Raw genomic sequence first — 6,961 nt, 5'->3', positions numbered from 1 at the left:
GGGGCTCTGAGGAACCTGATCTAGTTGAAGATGTCCCTGCCCACGGCAGGGGGGGTGGACTAGAGGACCTTTAGAGGTCCCTTCCAACCCAAACTGTTCTATGATTCTATAAACCCCAACACCATGAACACTCCCCTGTAGATGTTCCTTACCTGCCCTCTCTTCTCCTTGCTGTCTTCCCTACTTGTGTCCTGCTTTATCTTTGCTCACAATCAATTTCTTTTCCAGCAATGTCTCTCTCTCCCTTACATTTTTTTCTAAAGTAGGGTTGTTTCCCATTGAAAACTGTAGCAGAGACAAATGAAGATGTAAAAGCACCGAAGTGCCTTCCACCGTGCCTCTCTGATCTGTTTGCTGTATTCACAAACTTTTTAGCTTCTTCCACTCTTCCTCTCTCTGTTTTTGAAGGCAAGGAGTAGTTTCAGGGTTGGTTCTTTTTCCTGTAAAGGTCCTCAGACGGAAACTTATTCTGCATGTCTGGGAAGTGCCCGTCTCATCAGGCTCCCAGTTTTGAATGGACCATTGGAATGTCCTTACAACACGGATAATAATAGGCAACGCCATCATCTGGTCATCGTAAGTAAATTAACCTTGGCTTTCTAAAGCCTAGAGCTCCAACCTGCAATTAGAGTTAAGTGGCTAGGCCACTTCAGCACACCGCATCTGCAATGCAGATGGGATTTGGTAGATTATAACCATCAGCGGCGTACAAAGACCATGGTACTTATAACCCGCACACTTAGCAATGGTTTTGATTCAACCTTCTTAATAATAGCCGCGGCAGGAAATCAAAATCATAGCAATGTCGATTGGAAGGGAATCCAGCCCAGCATCCTGATGGGTGCGGGGCTACTGCCAGCGCCAGCCCAGGTCAGCTGGGGCTTCGCTCAGCCAGGCCTTGACAACCTCCAGGGATGGAGACGTCACAGTCTCTGGGGAAGCCACCCCTCTGGGGGTCTATTAAACAAGTTTCTATTAAATGTTTGGAGGATACTGGGAAAATTCAAGTGCAGGTTGGCTGTAGCCTGGGACTCGAGACTTTTCCTCTATTTTTGTTCCATTTTCTTGTGTTTTGACCATGCCTAGTTAAAGTTTAAAAAATGTAAATAGCGAATAGAGCAGATGCGCAGGAGAGAAATACAGTATTTTTTCCTTTTGTCTCAGAGTTGTTGAGAAAGCATTGGAAGATTTTGAAATAGGCACGCCATATATATACCGCCGTACAAGAAAGCATGCCCGCTCTCTTGTGCTGTCACATAATAGAGTTAAAAAGTAATAAGTCTTATTTCCATACTGAGTCATTGCTTGCACTTTGTTTAGCGACTATTGAATCGAATCTCGTTTCAGCTGGTTGTGAAGCAGGGACAGGTGCAGAATATCGTCTTTTTGTTTTCGCAGCAGATGCAAGCAGGGGAGAGAGCACTGTGTTTCTCATCCATAAAGCAGCAACAGAATAATGTTAAATTAAGACTAAAACATTTCTGATGAATAAAGGCAGAAGCACAAAGTTCCAGGAAGAAAATATGTTCCACAAGAAACTGAAGTTTTCAAACTTGTAAAGTATGAATTTGTTATAAAACCAGACATTTATAATTTATTTTAATGTTTTTGCGATTTGTGTGGCAACTGACAACAGAGTCAGTAGGGGAAGGACAGATTTTCTTCCAGTGCCATTTCTGCCCCTTTATCAATCAACTTGGGCAGCTGAATGCAACCATGAGAGCAGGGAAGGCTTTGAAGAAATTCAAGCTACATGTGATATTTTCTCAGAGGTGAAATGGACGCAGACACAGCCTCCTATTTTGAGCTCTCCTCTGCTCCACAGATCCGGTCCTGCAGCCGAGCAGAGGGCAGACGGGGCAAGCGTGGCCAGCCGGCATGTGCAAATTCCCATTTCTGGGATGCTAGCCTGGTTTTAGCAGCCATACCTCCCCTCCCGGGCTGGAGGAGCAGAAGGTGGATGTTGCTGCCGCTCCGCTCCCGGCACGGCCGCCCGCGGTGACTTCCACGAGGTCACTCAGTCCAGCACATCTTTGCGCCAGGACGTGCAGCCTGGACGTCAAAAGCTTTTTATAACTAACGGGTATGCAACAACGATGAGCAATCCGTGTCCTCCCCTCCCCAGTCTCCATCCAGGCAGGAACCAGAAGAGCTGGTGGGACCTCTTCTTGCATCCACCAGCAAAGCTGTGGGTCCCCGGGTATGTGGGAGGTATTTTACAAACCTACGGACCTCGGTGCTAGCACCGTGCCCAGCACGCAGTTGGGTGGTACCCTTGGACCCGACACGTTGGGCCGTGGCTAGCATAGACAGTTCTCATCACATCCCCCGTTTCTAGACACCAGCATCATAAGGGAGTTGGGCAGGTGCTAGTTTTCTCCTTCCACAAACATTTGTAAGGTCTTGAAATGTCCCTGACCCATATCAGAAAGTTAAAAAAATTCAGTTTCTTTCAAGTGTTTTCATCGTAATCTGGTTTTTCACATGTATGATATTGCTGAATGTGTTTTTTGGTTGGTTTGGGGGTGGGTTTTTTTTCTTTAAATGGCTACTTCTCATTTAGAAAAGGCTAAAATAAAAGTTTTCAGCAATTTCGAAATACTGTCTTAAGAAAAGCAATGTCATGAATAAAACTAACCACGAAAGATTTGATTAACTGATAAAAAAATTTTTGAAAAATTCCTGAGCAAACCTAACATTGGCAAAGCTGGAAGGTACTTTTCACTCTTGTGCACTAAAGCATCCTTCTGGGTTTGGGGGCAGCCAATTTTGGGGCAGGTGGATGTACAAGCACAGGCTTCGGAGTGAAGGAAAACCCGAGTGGCGGTTTCTGGCGGGCTCCATCCCGGGGTTCACGTCCTGCCTCAATTTATCCGGCCAGGGATAAACCGTGAGCTGTGATTGCACCCCAGTTCAATCGCTTCATCGCTTTTTCAGCCGGCAACGTGCAGTGTCCCAAAATTACTCTCCTGTGTAGTGACAACACATGCAGCCACTTAGCCGCTTGGCAACACCGAGGATGCTGATGAGACTCCTCCAGCCCATCTGCCGCGTGGGTACCAAGGACTAATGTCTCCACCGGTGATGACACAAGGTATTGTTTATGTGTGGATTCACACGGAACAGTCACGGCAGATGGACTGCTCCGGAGAGCTACAAATCCCTCACTTAGACACCTCCTGAGCTGAAGGATGGGGAGTGACTGACTGGGCAAGGGATGCTGGAGGAGATGAAGGCTGGAGCCATGCCTCCTCCTGGCTCAGCGAGGCCGCAGCGACGTCCGCAGCCCCGTGCCGGTGGACAGCCCCATGCCCTGCCCTGCAGACGGCAAGGAAAACCTCACCAAAAATGGGGGCAGGTCTGGAGATGCATTTTGGAAGAGAAAAAGTGCCAGGGTGGGGAAGGAACTGGGGGCAACGTGGGTGGTTTGCAGGGAGGCGGCACACTCTGGCATGCAGGGTGCAAGAGAATGACGGGGCTGAAGTCCTGGCTCATGAATTCAGCCTGCAGCGTCACCGTGCAGACCTGCCACACCGACCAGACGGTGTCGGGGCCGGCCTCGGTCAGCTTCTACAGCAGCCGGTGATTGATGGAGAAGGACCCATGGATTGCCTTCACCCAGCATGTTTTAAAACAACGGCTGCGACTGCAACTACTTTTGCTTTTTTTGCATGCACCTTTGCTAATTGTCTGAGTGGTTTGATCTAGAGTAAGGCAGGAAATAGCTGGAAATTGTTGTGATATCCTGAAAATACAGGTGAAAGGTCAGTCTCGACATTTTGTGCGCTAAAAATCTTCATTCATTTCCTCCAAACTCCGGTTTCTTTGCACCACCCAGGAGGGCCCATGGTCGCACAGAGAGGGGCTTTCTGCCGTCGCCTTGCATGCTTGCGCACTTGCACGCTCGCACGAGCGCAGCTGGAGCCATCGACCGATGACACCCTTCCTCGCCCGACAGCAGCGACAGCCTCTTGTGGACACAGCCGAGAGGAAATTGAGAATGCCCCTCCTCTGCCCATTGCAAGCCAAACCAAAGCGATTTCAGCGTGCAATTAACCTGTGAGTGAAGGCACCAAAAGCAAAACCCCATCTCTGTTCTTTGCTGATGGCCACGTTTCAGTGCACAGATGAGAGCTGAGCCTCCTACTCAACGTCACCCCATACTGGCTTATTTCCACCAGCCTTCAGTGTAATTAAAGTATTTTATGCATAGTAATGGTTGCACAAATTAAATGTTGCTGTTTATTATTAAATAATGAAACTCATTAGCATACGCTGTGCAGCTGAGATGCTCGCGGCTGAGCGCCGGTGCCTGGCTGTGCCGGACTCTACCCAGGTAACCTGCGAATTCACTGCTCCGAAACTGGATGATCCCCATTTTTTCCAGTTTGTGCTGAGGGTATTAAATCATTTTTACTTGTTTGGCCGGAAGTATTTTACATTGGGAACATTTTAATAGACTGTGCAGCGAAACATCCATATGCATGCTGTTTTGGGTCACTTTTGATCCCTTTATTGTGTTCCATAGGCACTGGGAAAATCTGGTATCTAGTACATTCCCAAGGGGAACATTTTTGCATTTGTACAAAGCTAAATTGATTGCAAGCATGCAGCCAGTACTATGACAAATTTAAGCTTGTTATTCAGCTGGTACATCATATAACAATGTTTTTATGAAAGCTGTATAGTTGATACACGATAATTTTCAAATTTCCTGAGCTAAGCTAAGCAGCGGTGTATTGAAGATTCATATATGTTGAAATATTCACAGTATAAAATCTAAACACACACCCAACGCTAATTTAAAACATTCCAGCCATCGGGTCAATATAGAAGCTGGGAAAATAACACAAGGCAGTGCTGAAAATCCGACTTGTTTTTACCACTCTGTTGCACATAGCCCTGGTGAATCAGAAAGTCCTGTTTACTCCTCATTTCATGTAATTTATTATCAGAGGGGCCAGCTGGGACCACCGCGGCTAAAGGATTGTCAGCATTTCCATTACCAGCACTTTATGGCTCAGCCATAAACGTTTACTCCGAATTGTGATGGTCCAAGTCTTTGCTTAGGAAGAAAATTTTCCCCAGACACTTTATTTTAAAGTGATTTAGGAACCATTAAGTTTTAGGAGGGCAAAAGGAAAATAAAAAGGTTGATTACGCTGATGGTAGATGCTTTTTTACACCCTTGAGAAGCAGGGTCGCTGGTGCTGCGGGCTGGTCCTTCCTAATTGCTTGCTTGCAGCCCCGCTTCGCCCTGGGAAGCTCGTGGTCTGCTTGGCAGCCAGCGATGCTGGCACCGCCATGCGTGAGCGAACGCAAGCCGCAGCGCCGGGATGTCCTCGTGGCATGTGCTTTATCAGGGGGCTTTTAATAGCAGAAACCGGGGGGGCAGCCAAACGTGGCTCCCGGGGTGGGTGGCACGACCTCAGCACAGGGTGGTAGGGGTGAAACTGCTCAGGAACCTCCCAGCTAAACACACGTTCTTTGGAAAATAGGTTTATATGAGGAAAAAAATGGGGCAAAAATGTGTCTTTTGCAGTGAGTTTGCAGGGAGCCCAAGGAAAACCCGCCAGTGCCAGGGCGGTGGTTTCTGGACAGCCTGGGCACGGGGGCTTGGGCTTCTGCTTCTGCAGAAGGGCAGGGGTTGAGCTGGGATTTACTCCATGCGCAATGTTCCCTTTCTGTTAACGCTGGAAACAAGCCATGATACAGTGCCTGAAACTTGAAAGCGGGAAAACTGAGAATGATGAAAATGGGAGCAAATGCCCTTTTTCTGAAATCCATCACTGAATATAATAGAATAATTTTATTCGTAAAATGGCAAATAATTTCCATGTTGGAAAGCATTTTGCTCAGACAGTTTGCTAGCAAGAAAACAATGCATACAATTCATACAATAGCCAAAGAAAACACGCGTTTGAAAGAAAAGAGAGTTTCAGAGACTCAGTGCGAGCGTTCTGAATGCTTCTTTAATTCAACACTGAAACGGATCACTGAAACACGTTATGCCATGCCCTGAATCAATAGGTTAAAGCTTTCTCATTCACTTTGTACTAGCAGTTCAAACGAAGCTTATTTTTTCCTTCAAAACCACCTTTCATCTTCCTTTTGTGGTATCACAGAGGAGGGAGCTCCCTGCAACCTGTTATATTTGAAATTATTTCCTGTTTGATAGAGTACTGTCAAATTCCTACTATTTCCACACCTATCAAATGTCATATTCGATGTTGATCAACACATTCAGTGTTGATCTCCTCCACCCTGCTTTGAGCACCGGGAGGAGAAGAGGTTTGGTCCTGCTCTCCTATTCACTTCCCACAAGCGGAGCCCATCGCAGCCCATTAAATGAGATCAGAGGCCGACTCAAAGTGCACAGATGATTCCTCTTGCTACTAATAGCCTTGATATTAGTAAAAATTGTTGTCGTTCATCCCTTACCAAGCAATCCAGGCCCTGGGGTCGCCCATGTCGGGCAAACATTTGGGAAGTCCCTTACACTAGGCTGTCATCAGCAGATGGACAAACGCCAGGAATCCCATCTTCTACCACCGCCTGAGACCTCGCCCAGAAAATAAAAATAAAAATGAGTATTATGCCTGGCAGGGCAGGAGAAAAGGTGTTAAGTGAGCCAGGCAGCAGCGGGGGCCACCAGGAGGGATGCAGGGCTGTAGCGCGTCCAGGGATGCACATCGCGGGCTGCGGCGCATCCAGGAGAGCTCAAATGGCAGAGGGGACTCAAAGAAATCAGTGGCACGGCTTCCACGCCGTCAAAAGGGCTCGGACCCTCCCCGGAGGAAGCACAGACACCGCCGGTGCTTCCAATCACTTCGCCAGGGAGAAGGTGAAGGATTACCTGCTAGGTGGGTAATCCATCTGCGTATCTCCAGTTACGGACTATGATGCATTATGGACTATGTATATAATATAATGTCATCGAAGTATCTTCTGCCTGGCATTG

The sequence above is a fragment of the Aptenodytes forsteri genome, unplaced genomic scaffold, assembly GCF_000699145.1.
Source record: "Aptenodytes forsteri isolate BGI_AS27 unplaced genomic scaffold, ASM69914v1 Scaffold72, whole genome shotgun sequence".
Taxonomy (NCBI): Eukaryota; Metazoa; Chordata; class Aves; order Sphenisciformes; family Spheniscidae; genus Aptenodytes; species Aptenodytes forsteri.
This window is presented reverse-complemented; position numbering follows the sequence as displayed.